General features: G+C 37.2%; 1 long non-coding RNA gene across 1 annotated transcript; it reads left to right on the forward strand.

Moving 5' to 3' along the window:
* The first annotated feature begins 9080 nt into the window (after window positions 1–9080).
* On the forward strand, window positions 9081–12896 carry LOC116668663. Its single transcript, XR_004325898.1, has 3 exons — window positions 9081–9274; window positions 11911–12001; window positions 12772–12896. It is a non-coding gene; the product is annotated as an uncharacterized LOC116668663 (long non-coding RNA).
* The last annotated feature ends 3298 nt before the right edge of the window (window positions 12897–16194 follow it).

The following is a 16194-nucleotide window of genomic DNA, read 5'->3' on the forward strand; positions in this document are numbered from 1 at the left end:
TGAATCATACACATAGGCGCTCTTTGTCTGGCCTCTTTACTCAGCATAATTACTTTGAGATGCACCCACGTTGTAGTGTGTATCAATAATTCATTCCTCTTGACTGCTGAGGATTATTCATCATATAGGAATGCCACAATTTGTTCATTCATTCACCTATTGAAGGACATTTGGATTGTTTCCAGATTTTGATTATTACAAATAATGCTGCTATAAACATTTGTGTACAAGTTTTTGTAAGGACATGAGCTTTTATTTCTCTTGGATAAATGCCTAGGAATAGCATGGCTAGAGCATATGATAGGAATATATTTAACTGTTAAAGAAACTTCCTAAAGGTTTTCCAAAGTGGTTGCAAAGTCTTACATTCTTACAGCCATGTATGAGAGTTCCAATTCCTCTGCACTATTGCTAATATATGTAACGATCAATTAGAAAAATTTTAGTCATTTTAATAGGTGTGTAGTCGTATCTCATTGTGGTTTTAATTTGCGTGCATCTTCTTTGGTGAAGTGTCTCTTCAAATAGCAGATCACTTGTTTCAAAAAGGGTGGTCCTACTGGAAACCTAACACAGCTATTAACATGTGTTAGCATGTCTCCAAAGAACAAAAACACAAGGTGAGAGTGAAAAGTGAAAAAAAAAAATTAAACTGCTTTCAATCAAATGAAAATGTTATAGATCCTGAGCCAAAAAATATTCTTGGGATTAACTTTTTTGACGCTCTAAATTGATCAAGATAAAATTGCTTTTCAAGCTCAGGCTCGGTCTTTTGAAATAGAGGGATTGATTTTTTAAGTGGACATCAAAACTAGACCATATTGTCTTCAAATGATAAAATATTATGGCTGGAAGGCATCTCAGTATGATTAAATTCAGAAGTTGTAAATCTATTTGTGTTCATAACACATTTTCAAATACAGAATTGTGGTTACTATCTTAAGGGAATTGAGTGAGTCACATACATTAAACAAGCCAGCCATAATTGCAACTATAAAGCCAGCTACAGAGTATCAGTGTCTTAGAGAGTGTGTAACGAGCTCTACATGCATGCTCATCCTTCATTCCTGGGTTACCAATTGAAAAGAGCTGTTTACTGCCTTGACCAAGGTATCTTAAGTACTCACGAGGCAAAGTTTTTGTAAATTCTAGAAACGTATGATTTTCTTAGATGGAGGTGTTTATTTTCTTGGATGTAAGGTGTTTATCACTTACTTGCAGCAAACTGCACACCACTCTCGATTTTATCACGTGACCTACTCCACACAACATGCCATGAGAGACTTCCTTGCAGTGAATGAACCAGAAGTTGTCACCAAAGTTCAATTTTAATATTAATTGAAATTTAGCAAGAGTACCAGGGTGCCTGGGCCGGTCGCTGAGAACCATTTGGTCTCAACCCTCTTTTTTGTAGATATGGCCTCGCCTGGGGTCTCACTTTTAGACAAACCAGAACCAGAACGCGTATCTCCTCATGTCCAGGCCAGTGTCCTTTCCATCTCTCCACCTGTTTCTGCCTCAATTAAATTAAATTGTTACTGACATAAAAGGCTGAGTTTAGATGAATTCCCATCTAAATACATAGACAGAAACAACTTTGTTTCACATGAACAGAGCACAGGTTGAGTTATACTTCTGCTCCCAGGATCTCAATAATATGTGATTAGAATTCTCAGATTTCTTTCTACTCAGTTCCTTCGTATTCTCTAGTATGTCGTCTGCCATCATCGCTCTATGGAAATGACTGCTTCCAAAATCACAAATGACCTACTTCTTGGCATAGTTTATGGTCTTTTCTCAGTTCTAAGGTTCCTCTCATGCTCTGTAGCATTTGATGCTTTGTTTGTTTCATATTACTACTTTATCCACATTAGGCTTCTATGATACTAAACTTCCTGGTCCCCTGAACTCTCTACCTTTCCTTGGCTGGATTGCCTTCTCACCTTCTCCACCAATCATTGATGTTTCCTGTTTCTCTGGTTTGTATTATTTCTCTATTCCTTTAAATCATTAAAAAAATTATTTATGTCTTTTGACTTGTTTCAATTCTCATGTTGTTGGGCTTACGTTGGAATCCATGGGGAGCTTTTTCAATGAAAAGACTCATGTGTTCCTTCAATTCTGAGACTTCTTTCCTCCTGGAACTTTTTTCGGCAGGTGTAGGAGCTTGTCCATCTGCCTTCCTTATCCTTTAGTTTCTCTCACACTTTTCATCTCTTTGTCCCTGCATATTTTATTTTTGGTTATTTCTTCAATTCTAGCTTTCATTTTTACTAGTTACCCCTTCAAAGTATATCACCTCGACTTTTTTTTAAACCTCTTGAGTTTTTTCATTTCAATGCCTACATTTTCCTTTTTTTTAAAGATTTCTCTTTGCTTTTTTTTTTTTTGTATCTCCTTTGTCTTCATTCATAATTGTCTGTATCTTTGAAAGTGGGAGATGAAGAGACAGAATTCTACTTAAAATGAGCCTGAAAACTACAATTCCAAAGCATGTAAAAGCAAACACACACATACTCATTCTCATAAGTCAACAAACTCAATATTTGGGAGAAAAACTAACCCCCAGCAAAAAGGAAGTAATAGAAAAATCTCAAAATGACATCATAATTTTAAAAGAATAAGAATTATGAATCAAAATGGACAAATATGAATTTTAAAAACTGAATAAGAAAAAGAACCAGCTATAAATCCTGAAAATTAAAAAAATACTTAACTCATTAATTATAATAAATGATGATAATAAATAATATATACACTTATTAAATGTCTATTATGTGACAGACACTGTTCTAGGTGATGGGAATAAAGTAGGGGATAAAAGAGTCAAAAATCCCTGCCTTCAGGGAGCTTGTTTCTTGTGAGGGGCTATCAGACAATCAGCAAGATAAACAAGTAATATAATATAGGTTAGTTAGTGGCAAGTTCTAATGACAAAAGGAAAGCACAGAAGAGTAGGGGAAGGGTTTGAAGTGTGTGATTACAGTTTTAAGTAGGGTGGTCAGAGCTGGTCTTAACAGAATGACTGTGAGTAAAGATATGGAGGGAATAAGACGTATAATTATCTTGAAGGAAAAACATTCCAGTCAGAGGAGATGGCAAATGCAAGTGCCCTGAGGAGCTTGTCCAGTGTTTTGAGGGATGGCTAGGAGACCAAGATGACTGGAGTGGTAAGAATAAGGGAGACAGTGTAAAGCCTTATGGGCCATTGTAAAAACTTTGGTTTTATTCTGAGTGAGGCAGGAAGCCACTGGAAGGTTTTAGCAGAGATGTGACGTGATAGGGGTTTATGTTGTAACAGGATCACTGTTGTGCTGGGAACAGACTAAAGGGGTTGAGGCAGAAGCAAGGAGACCAGTTAGGAGTCTATGGCAATAATCCAAGTAGGAAAAATGGTGGCTTCTACCAGGCTGGTGGCGAATGGAAGTCATGTGAACACTATGGATTCTGATATTTATTCAAGAGGCATATGACAGGAATTGTTGACAGGTTCAATATGAGGTGTGAAGTAAAAAGAGCAGGCAAGAGTGATAGAACATTTTTAAAATTAGTGTAGCTATTTACCGAGATGGAAGAATCAGGCGTGCGGGGGAAGGTGGGCAGCTCAGTTTTATTTGTTTATTTTTTTAAAGTTGAGCTACTGATTAACATCCCAGGAGAAACGCCCAAGGTGGCGTTTTGCTAGACACACCTCGTATTCGGAGGAGAGGTCCAGAACGGAGACACAAGCTGTGGAGCATATAATGTAATTAAAACTGGATAAGATCTCCCAAGTAATGAGTGTAGCTGAAAAAGCGAAGTCCAAGGGCTGCCCTGGAGCATTTCAGTGCCTTGAGGTTGGGGAGATAAGACAGAAAGCAGTCATCTACTTATGGATAACAAACTCTGTGATGGACACCGAGACACAGTGAGTCCATCAGAAGACAATCCTGAGGAATTTGTCAGAATGCAGAGATGTTAGGAAATAAAAGTTATGACATAGAGGACAAATGAAAAGACTTGAACATACATCCACAGAAATCCACCGAGATCATAGACAAACAGTGGAAAAAGTATTTGAAGAAATGACTGGGAAGTTTCCAGAGTTGAAAAGCTAAAGTCTTCAGGCTTGAAAATATATACCAAGTGCCTAGCAGAATATACAAAACTATATTTATGTAAATACGTCATAGTAACACTAAAAACATATTTGGAATAAAGAGATCTTAAAAGGCACCAGAGAGTATGAAAGAAAAATTCCCTTCAAGGAAATAACAATTTGATTTAACAAGGCTTTTCATCAGCAAAAATAGATACCAGAAGACAAGAGACAAATATCTTTCAAATCCTAAAAGAAAATGATTTTCAAAGAGGACTCCTATACCCAGCTATCATTCACAAGTGTGAGGGGTTGGTGGTGAAGATACTTTGATATCTAAAAAGATTAAGAGAGTTTACTATCCATATAGTATGAAAAGTGAAATTAGAGAAAAAAGGTAACTTCAAAGAGAATATTAAAATAATTGGCTAAAAAATTAAATACTGGCTGTAGAAAGTGGCTGATACGTGCATGTGTGTGTGTTTTAAGATGACAGTAAGAAGGAAGTGAGAGGAATGAGTTCAGAATATAACTAAAGGATGCTTTATCTGAAATATGTGTAGTTCTGTACAGGAATCATACTACAATAAAGGTGTTAAAAAAAAAAAAAAGAAAAGCTATATCCTTTGAGGAACACTTGTGACAGTCACAACCCAGAGGGACAAGCTCCCTAAAGGACTGAGATTAACCATAACATTTATGGAGTCCTTCTCCGCTGTGTCTGACCGCCACACCAAGCCAGTTCTGATACAGAGCAAGACCTACGCCAGTTAGTTATTCAGTCTTATTAGAAAGCTATAGAAATTAAGAAAGCAAAGTGTCTGTGTAGGGGTAGATAAATGAATCAGTGGGGAGGATAGAGAATCTGGGAACAGAAGGAAGTACACAGAGGACTTCACAATTGGGTGTTGAGACAATTGATTTTCCATATGAAAAAATGTAAGCTTTGGTTCCTATATCACACTACATATTATGAACCTCAGATCTACAAATGACCTGAATCTGAAAAAAGGTTAAATATTATATTATAGAAGCATAATTTTATGACTCCAAGGAAGAGAAGGATTTATTAAATAAAAAATAAAAAACAAAAACATGAGAAAAAGTGACAAAGTTGATTAAAAATTAAAACCTTCTGAACGACAAAAAAAAAAAAACAACAAAGGTAAAAGAAAAGTCAGAAACTGAGATAAATGATTTTCAACATACATATCAGGCAAATAATTAGCATTTCTGAATACATGAAGAACTTGAATGAGCTGATGTTAAAAAGATAAGCTACTGAAATATTAAAAATTGGGCAAAAGATATGACTGGGCAGTTCACTGAAGAGAAAACCTGAATGTCTAACTGAAGGGTATTTCTTAATTTCCAAATATTTCAGGATTTTGTAGTTAAGTTCTTCAGAGTTTGGATCTACTGTTGTCAAAGAACATATCGTATGTACATTCTATATACAATGCACATCAATTATTTGAAATTTCCAAGTCTTGATTTGTGATTCAGCATAAATGACTCTTTTAATTGCAGCATTTAGATCAGAATATTCTATATTATAGTTGCTCAGTCAATGTTTACTGGAAGAATTAATGCAAAGTCACAAAATAATTTATTTTATTTGTAACTTTCCTCTGCCCCTTAGGTCAGAGCATCAGAATCCCCTGCAGTTACCATTCATGTTCTATGCGATACCGTGGGAACACTTGGGAATCTGGCTTCAGTTTGACTTCTGGCACAGCGATTTATGAAATGTCATAAGTTAAACAAATTTTTCAGAGTCTGCTTCCCCTTCTTAAAAATGTGTGCAGAATCTTTTGGGGGGGCTGGTTATAAGTAGAATTAGAAATAAAATATGCAAAAATGCTAAACAACTTTGTAAGGGCAATTGTGGGACACAATTTCATAAATTTCACCCAGATGTTTTAAATACTATGTGAATTGATAGTTCACTCACATGTTCGTAACGCCTTTTAGATTATTAATACAATGACTTAATTCAGAATAAAATACTAATCTGAGCATGGTTTTAAATAACACCTATGAATGAGAAAAACACACGCATCATTTATGACTGCAATTGTGTATTCCTGAGAAGGGTTTCTTCCTTAAGGAATTGATAACAGTAAAATACCAGTAAAGTTCCACAGGAGGAGGAAAAAATCTCCAAAAAAAAAAAAAAAAAGATGGAAATTCCTTAAGTAGTTATGCACTTGAGTTAGAGACTGTTAGTGAAAGCATCCAATAAAAATTTCCCAAGTGATTAGCAGATACATACTAGTATATAAAATAGGTAAATAACAAGGACCTACTGCATAGTACAGGGAACTATATTCAGTTTCTTGTAATAAGCTATAACTGGAAAAGAATCTGAAAATATATGTATATATATGCATGTATAACTAAACTGCCTTGCTGTACACCTGAAATTAACATTGTAAATCAACTACACTTCAATAAAAAATAAAATTTGAAAAAATTTCCTAAATGAAGAGCAAATAAAATGAACAGCTGTCAAAAAGTCAAGTTCCATTTACATGAATATTGAGCAATACAGGTAATGGTGCTTGGCTAGCAGGTCCCTGGGAAGGTAAAACAGAGAACCTGCAAGTCCTCGGCAATTGGCTGATCTCATTCAAGCCCAGTCACCCCAAATTTTCTAACTCAACTGGTGCAGCTGCCAGTTGGCGAGCTCGTGGCTGCAGAACACACTGGGAGCGAGTTGCACAGGTTTCAGAACACGGTGTAAGAAAGTCTGAATAAAGGACAGGTGCTTTGCAGCAAGTTTTCACAGTTTAGGCAGGAAGAGGTTCATGGGTATAAAAGGAATCAATGGGAATGTTCTCTCTCATGAAATTTTTGTTTCTAACCTTTAAATTAAAAAAAAAAAAAAAAAAAGCACAATGTCAGACTGACCCAAGCTGTCTGGCAAATAGAAAAAGTTACCATTTAGAAATATGTCTCATCAAATTGTCACAAGCTCCTATCCCATATCCAGAAAAATATGTCTTCGTGTCCTCTTTATTTTAAAGGTTGATTTGTTTTTACTTATTTTCAGGTGCTTGTGCTGAGCTCTTGTCACTACGCCTCTAACAGTGGATTTTTTGTTTAAAGGATGTTGCTATCTTGGGTGACATTCTGCCTAAAATATTCGCTCCGGGTGCTGCCCCTGATGTTTCCTTCATCGTTACTGGATGTTATCTATCTAAACAGTGTTGCTCCATCTGGGGTCCTCAGATGCTTGGAGGTGCATTCTTGGGTGTACTCCCTACCAATTTCAAAGTTTGATGCTTTCTTCTTGATGATAGCTGAATGCACTGTAAAGTTAAAATAGCTTCAAAAGAGAAAAATGGTGGAGGAATTGAATTATCACATAGCACATGGGAGGCATGAGAAACCAAACTTTTGTAAACGACGTGTGTTGCAGCAACCAGTATATTTTCATGTCCCAAGTTTACAATAGTGGCTCAGCAAAATAATATGCTTTAATGTTGCTAATTGGAAATTTTAACAATTGTATTTTACTTACAACGAGACCTTTAGCATTAGGAAGTTATCCCTAGTTTTACGTTTGCATGTTTTTAAGTAACATTAATTGTCAAAATCACATGTCAACCCTTGAGGACATAGTTTTCCGGTTGAAAGAAATCTCTACATGTTTAAGGTTGAAAAGTACAATCTAAATTTTTCTTCAACAAGCTAGTGTATTTTTGTTGGAGGACAGGTGACAAAGTCAGTCAAGAAAACAGGTTAGAACTATACAAAAGGGCTATTTATTGGATGATTTGGTCACCTGATGCTTTGGCCCTCTAACGGGTACACGTGATGGGGACTTCACTCCATGGAAGTGAAGTCAAAGTCCCTTTTTGTCAGCTGGTTATAGTCGCCCTCTGGTTCCAGCCCCTGCTTCCTCTACTGATGTGGATCTGGGTAACTGACTGTCTTCCTTGGCTTAGTGGTTTCTGAGTTTTTTTGTCTGAGGTCTTTTCCTCTAAGGAAAAAATCAGATCTGCCACTCGAAAGATAATTGCACTTTTCATGGAGGAAATAGATAATCACACAGATTCCATAAATTCAGTAATTCTATTAAATAAATTATAGAATTTTAATCATCATAGTAGCATTTATATGTTTTTTAATAGCACTATATGCAGGAATATTGCTGACTCAGTCTCCTGAGAAGGCTTGGGATGTACACGGATGCAAAGACCACTTGAAATAACTCACGGTCCACCCAGGGTCCGAGGCCCGCAAGTTGGAACCACTGTTGTAGCTGTTAATACCTATAGTTTCAGCATAGAAAATGAGTTCTCACCAAAGCAATCACCACAGTGCTTCTTGGCATTGTTAACAGCCATCAGAAGGGCAGCCCCAACAGATACACAGCGGAATAATTGATAGTTGAAATGAATCACCTGAATTGTGCTTTTATATATATATCAGCATGCATATGTGTGCATACACATAACAGATAAATTTAAATATATGTTAAATAATACATGTGTATATATATATATTTTTTATTCTAACGTCATTCCATTGCAGACCTGGGATCTTTTGGCAGGACTTCAGCAGATTTCCTTCCTTATGAAACAGACACTAAAAGAGAGGACTTCAGGAAGCAGAAAACACATTATTCGTTTTACAAAAACTACTTCCCCTTCCCGAGGTTGCTGCCCTGCAATGCACAACAAACAAAACTCAGAGCAGTGACACGATTTCCCTCTTAAAAAAAAAACAACAAAAAACTTCTTGTGCTAGAACGGGCAGCCCGCTTTAGTAAGTGCCTGAATTCCAGAGCGCTGACTGTCGTCACATGAAAGCGTAAAAACGTTATCACCTGTTTAAGCACAGCTGACTGATGGATATTCACCAGCAAATCCAAACAGTCGCACCCACTTTTCAAGCATCAGGGAAACCAGATGAGACCAGTATCTCAGAGACATGGTGTGACTGGATTCTCTCTCTCTCTCTCTTTTTTTTTTTTTTTTTTTGCAGCGGAGTAGAAGAGGGAAGGAAGAATTGAACTAAAATGTAATGTTTGTCAATGGCTGTGATTTTAAAAAAAATAAATAAAAGGGACAAGAAGAAGAAGAAGGAAGAAAGGGAAAAGTTCCCAGCCGCTGCTAGCTAAGGTTTGGAGCGATCTGAATACATTGGTAATGCGACGGGCTGATTAGTCTGGAAGGCTGCCTACAGGTTAGCAGGCCTCATTTCAAATCTCTGACAGCAATATGTGTCGTTTCATGCTTCATCCTCATTCCCCATGTTCAACACAAACCGGGGTCACTCTATATATGGAAATCACTGTCTTCAGGGCAAAAAAATTAAAAAAGGTGAGATTGCCGCTTTAACCTCACTGGCCTCAGAAAATATGTTTTAGTCTGATACATTATACTAGTAGGAATTATTTATCAAGAAGATACAAGCTTGATATTTCAGAAATAATGAGATGTTCTGGTTTTGCAGCTGAAATTTTATGGTCCACGGAGCATCAGCTATGAATCCAGAGGAATGAAGTAAACTTGCAATGAATGATATACATGGTGCAGCCCAAGAAAAATGGCTGAGGAAAGGGTAATATGAAAGTTATCACACAGTACAAAGCTTTCTATAGCTAAAGTTCCTTTGTTGCAAAGAGAGGAAATATATTTTAAGGAACGTTAAAAAAAGGTCCACACATAAAAATCTTTCAGACTTTCCTTCCTGGTATTTTATTTGGTAAACTTCCTACAGGATGAGGAAGCTGTAATAAACATTACAGTCTATGGTTTACATGAAATATTAAAAAATTCACAGCAGAAGAATCTGACTTGTCATCACTGTGTAATGTGAAAGTTGTAACAAGAATAATCCATAGAAACAGAAATGAGAAAACAAATAAACAGACTGGTGCTTTTTGGAAATGCAGAAATATATTTTGCTTATATATTTCTTGGTCGGATTGCCCAAGTGAGAAAAGCTATTTGTTATACTTCCAGGACTTAAAAGAATGCCCCCTAGGAAACAACAGGAAAACACTAATGTAAAAAAGGTGATAACAAGCCAGTCTTCCACGAGCCACTCTTCATGTGTATCCCAGGCCCCAACTCCAAATTCTGGTCTTTTCTGGTTCCAGAGCCACTTCCCAAGATCTTTGCGACCACTCACAATTCAACAACGCACAAAGTCAGGACTCCCCGAACCCCAAGCCCAGCAATTTAAATCATTGCCTGGTGATTCTAGACCCCTTGGGATATTTAGCCAACAAGTTTAATCATGCGGGTTCTTTATTCCTGCACACAGCTTTGCAACGCATGCTTCCCAGCACAGAATCATAGAAAATAAACATCAATTATTTAAAACCCTTTGCAAACGTAATTACTCAAAGTAACAGGTTTTAAATCAGCCTCTCACAGACTTGTGTGTTTTCATTGTCAGTCAAGGTTACTAAAAAGTGTTAATTAAAAATTTTAGGGCAAGGGGTGCTGTGTTAGGCTGTCTACTGAATATCAAGCAAACAGAAGAATCTCTGTGCACCTCATTTTCTCAGCTGTAACATCTATATAGGAACACTTACTTCCAGAATTGTTGTGAGAATTAAAGAAGTGAATATATGCAGAGCACTTAGGATTGGTCCTCAGCGCACGTGTGCAATAGGGTAGAAAGTCTTGTGAACTGGGGTCAGTTTCCTATTGTAACAAAGATGGCTAGCTGACCCCAATATCTGCTCTTCCTTGGTGATAGAATAGATGAGTTTTAACTGGCCACATGGAATCAGGACTATTTTTCCCAGCCTCCTTTGCATCTAAGTGTGGATATATATATATAGGGACAGTGGTTTATAGGAAGTGTCACTGGCAACTTCCAGAAAGTATTCTTAAAGTGTTCTTTTTTCCTTTCTGCTATCTGGAATCTGGCTGTTTGGCTGGAGCTCAAGCAGCCATTTTGGACCATCACCGGGAGTTACATGCCGAGTCAAGGGGTGTATAAAAGGAACCTGGGACAATGACAACTTTACAAAACGGCACTAGCTTTGGACTTCCTATCTCTGGGGTTCTTTCATGTTGGAGAAATAAAGTTCTATTTTGTTGAAGCCGTTATTTCGGGTTTAGATCACATGCAGGAAAACTCTTTTAAAATTAAATGTCTTCTAAAAATTTTTTGAGTGAAAAAGGAGCTTGCTGGAGAGGACATTGGAGTCCCAGGCATACCTGCTGTGGCAGGTATTTTAAAAAGATAAGGCTTCGGCTGAAGCAGACATTTATATATTAATATACATACAAAATTTAATATGCCAGATATTTATAAGTCAAAAACAACCCTGGAGTTTCATTTTAACCTTCCTTCTTTTTAAAACAATTTTGATGGCCTTGGGCCCTGCTTTCATTGGTGGGTGGTCCTAATTCAGGGTACGGTGAGTGCCAAGCTGGAAGGGGTAGCAACCTTCAAGAAAAATTGAAACCATTTCTCCCACAGAAAATATCATTTTCTGCTGTGTAAGGAGATAGAAGTTTATGGTCCATCTATAACTATCATGCAATTTGATCATAACCCAGATACATCATAATCACAACTTTTCATTCTGCACTTTGGGTGGCCAGTTGGTTTTAGCAAATACAAGCTTGATTTAAAATTTTAAGAATGTTTCTTAAATTGTATCATATATGATTTGCATACTCTTGGAATTTTATTGGTGATCACTAACAGTACATCTTCTATTTTACCTTATTTGTACCATTTTGAAAAAATTTACTTAAAAAAGAAACCATATTTGCTCCCTACCTCAGACATTGTGGGCTGTTTATCTAATATTTATTCCCTTTCCTTTCCGGCTAACCCCAATTTTGTTCAAGATAACAATATGCTCACCTAAGGACAGTATTCAGTTTCCCTGATTCCATCAAGAGAAGAGTGGCCGCATGACATAATTTTGCCCAATCAGAAGTGAGTGCATGTCTGATGGGGGAGGGGCGGGAAATCGTTCACTTCTGTTCTGCCTCAGGTGGTGCCTGGAGCTGCAGGAGCCATTGCCATGAGGACAAAAGCCACATGCTACAGAGGTCAAGTGGAAAGGCAGAAAGAGCCTGGTTTCCTCATAACATAACTGGGATGAATGAACACCCTCAATCACCGACCCTCAAATGTACTTTCAGGGACAAAAATAGCCCTTTGCTTGTTAAAGCCAATGTTAGTTGGGTTTTTGTTATTTATGATCCAAAACATTCCTAACTGATTATACTGTCAAGCAAATGAAATAAATATGAAAAGAACCCAAAACTCCTTTCTTAATTACCAGTACCCAACATGTACACACATGAAAATTTTTAATAATTTTAGTAGAAGATTTTTGAATTTAGCATGGTTATTTCTACCCCTATTTCCAGACTCCATTAAAATGAAAGTAAAGAAAAATGTAAAAGTGTAATCTCAAGCAATGAAGAGAAGCTGAAAGGGTTTGTAAGTAAGCAGTAGGGGATTGAAAACATTTCCAGATGAAAGAGAGTGAAGGGAAAGTACTGACCAAGACACAAGACAGAGGAGGCTGCTGACCAGTAATATATGTGGAAGACACAACAGCAGGGAGGGAAGGGGCCACCCTGATAAAATGCTGGGGAGATGCCATACTTGGATAAGGCAATTACAAGAGAGAGCTGTTGTGAGAGGTGTGACTTACAGCAGGGAACTAATTATTGCCGTATGTGTCCTTTATGCAGGAGGTCTCCCAGCTGACAAACACTGCCTATGGACACTGAGCTCCCACAAGCCTTCCCATCGCCTTATTATTAAACGTAAATGATCAATCAAGAATCACGAGATATTTGAAGAAATAATAACACGCAAAAGATAAACAAATGGAAAAATGGATTAGAAGAAAATGGAACATAACACATCTAGAAAATAAAATACATCATGAACAGAAATAATTAGCAGACTCTTAAAAGTTAAACTCTTGATGTTGAGATAAAAAAGTACTAATTGGATATTCGGAGGATATTAGAAGAACAAAGAACTGAGAAAAATAGGTAGAACACAAATTCTGAAACAAGAAATATGAGACAAAGATTAATGGACATAGAGAATCAATTCAGATGAGCTAACACATGGTTAATAAGAGTTCCAAAAAAAAAAAAAAAACAGGACATAAATCAAAGATGAGAAAATAAGTAAAACAACAATAACAACAAAAACACAATGAAATTTCCCAATTTCACAAATCTTCAAACTGAGGGGACTACTAAGTACTAGGTAGGTTGTATAAAAACTCCCACACCTAGACAATCATTATAAAATTGTGGAATGACAGGAATAATAACACATTTAAAAAACTGTTAGTGAGGGAAAAATAGATCACTTTCAAGAGACCAACAGCCTATCATCAGACTTACCAGCAATCTGGATGCTAAGAGGCAACGGTCAGTCTCTTCAAAGTTCTGAAAAATAATGCATTTGAAAGGATTTCTATACCCAGCCAGAGTATTCATCGAGGGGGAGAGCAGAGTAAATGCACTGTCAGACACATGAAAACTTGTGTGACGTTTATCTTTCACATTCCCTTCTTTGGGAAATTCTGTGAGGATATACTCCCATAAAACAAGAGAGTAAACTCAAAAAGGGGAAGGCATGAGATGCAAGGAACTGAATATTTGATCCAGAAAAGGAAAGAAGGGAAATTTCAGGAAGACAGAGGCCAAGAAAATGATCAATCCAGACTCCTGCAAGTGGACAGAGGGCTCCCTGAAAGAAGTCTCCAGAAATGAAGGGATTCCACTGGAAGGTAGAAAAATTGAGATGTTGGAAGAACTTGAGCTACAACTGTGCAAGATATTAAATGGGGGCTAAAACATTTATGGGAGAAAAGATAGCCATATAAGAAAGTGATGGTCCAAAGATGAAGCTGATTAGCAGAGAAAGTCACTAGACTTCATGAGGGACAATAAAGTTGATTCTAAGTAATAGATAGACTGAATAAGAAGCTGAAAAATATTAAGGATATTGTAGTATGGCAGATGATTCTTCTCTCAATAAAAAAAAGAGTTAATTGGAATTTCATGGAAAATTGAAAGCTGTGCAAAGCCTGATGTTGACTCAAAAGTAAACAAAACTGTAGCAGACTTTTCATTAAGGGATGGAGTTTTAATATAGATGATTCCATTTTAATAATATTTGTTGAGGAGAACTGGAGCAATCACTTTGGAGCTATGGAGAAAGAAAGGCAACCCTTCCATAACACTGGAATCTGCAGTGAGTTATATTTACATATTGACCTTCCTTTTTTAAGAAAAAACTTTAAAACATAGTATGACCAACAGAAATTGGGAGATAAAAGTTGGGGAAGAGAGCTAGAGAGGATAGACGAACTAATATCTTTACCTCACAGACTTGGGGGTTAAGATATACTGTTGACGGCTGACAGAATGAGAAGTGTAAGTTTCAACATATTTATTAACGTACAGAGGTAAACAAATAGAATAAGTAAAACAGCAAAGTAAAAGATGGAGGTGAGGGGTATAAGTGAAACTAAATCTCCTTGAGAAATAAAGAAATGAAGAGGAAGCATGTCATCTGGAGATACAGAGGCAACGACCTGAAGTACTAAAAACGGGGATTGTTGAGTTTCCCCTCATGTCTCTAGGGAGGTAGCTGGGGATGGGGAGGGTTGGGCAGGGAACTCTTCTTTCCATTATAAGCTCTTTCTACTATTTGCTGTTTTTTTTTTTTTTCTTAGTCGTATGCAGATATTACTTTTATTTTAATTAAAATTCTTTCCACACAGAAATTTGCCACCAGGAATTGCAACAGATTATCAAATCCATTTAAATGAACTTAAAGCAATAGATTATTTGCTGTAAAAATATTTTCATTTATCAAGAGTGTTTCCCCAAGGGAAATGAATATTATATCAAAGAAATCAACTTCTTCATAAAGAATATTTTGCAATAGTAACACTACCCAACTTTTAATGACTTTATTTTCAAAAGGAGATTTCTCACTGGTGAGTTAAATTCAAAGCACTTAGAATGCAATCTGGGGAGTTTTCGAAAGGAAACCATTACTCCAGATGTTTGGGTCTTGTGTACACAGTATTTCAGTGGGAAATCTGTTGACCAAATGAATTAGTCTCAAAAATCTAAGCATACCTTTAGGTAACACAAAACGAAATTAACTTTAAACAATTCTTGTTTTAAGGCAATCAGCCTTGTATGTGAGTTTAAATTTCCAAGTATTTCTTGCTTTAAAAGAGTGTGGAAAGAAATACACCTTTCCCTAGAATTGTCTTCCCGGGAGCTCCCCAACCTTCACCACCTGGCCAGCACCTACTCATGTTCCAGGACTCAGCTCACACAACCTTCTCAACCCAGACTTAGTCTGGAATACTAAAGCATACGCTTAGACTTTGGTCAGTAGAAATGTACAGTCCTGAAGGATTTTGAAACAGATGATTACTTGCCTAGACATGTGTCTTGGCAGACAGATCTGATCTGGAATATGACTGCAGAATAAACTGGAGGGATAAGACTGGTGATGGTGACACAGAAGGGAGACTATCAGAACAATCAATGGAAGGCACCATTAGGGCCTTAATGGAGGTGATGTTGTGACAGTGGGAGGGACTAGCAATAGAGAGAACACCTCCAGGACAGAATCAACAGGGTGCAACTGGCTGTGAAAGCAAGAGTCAAAGAGGGCCCTGAGATTCCAAGCACGCGTGGCTGAGAAAGAGATGGGAAATCAGAAGGAGGAGAGGGTCTGGAGAAAAAGAAGGCAACTTCTTCTTCTTCTTCATGAAGAATTTGGGAGCTATGCAGTGGGCCACTCTCAGGTCTAGTACTTGGGCATGAGACCTCAGCAGTGCGTGCATGTGCTTAGAAGCCAAGCCAAGTAGATAGTTGAATAACAGGCACTAAACATGTGCATAGAGAGCTTCAGACGGAATTTTGAGGATCTATGTTTAGGGAGTGAGGAAAGAAAGCAGAGTCGTAAACATGTATGGGAGGGACTTTAGGAACATAAGAGGAGACCAGGAAAATATACTATAGGTAAATCCTAAAAAGAAGGCAGGAAATAATAAGAGGTCCATGATGCCAAAGGCTGCACTGGGGTAGAGTAACAGACATGAAGACAGAGTGATAGGAGGT

The sequence above is a fragment of the Camelus ferus genome, chromosome 14 (assembly GCF_009834535.1).
Source record: "Camelus ferus isolate YT-003-E chromosome 14, BCGSAC_Cfer_1.0, whole genome shotgun sequence".
In the NCBI taxonomy this organism is placed as follows: Eukaryota; Metazoa; Chordata; class Mammalia; order Artiodactyla; family Camelidae; genus Camelus; species Camelus ferus.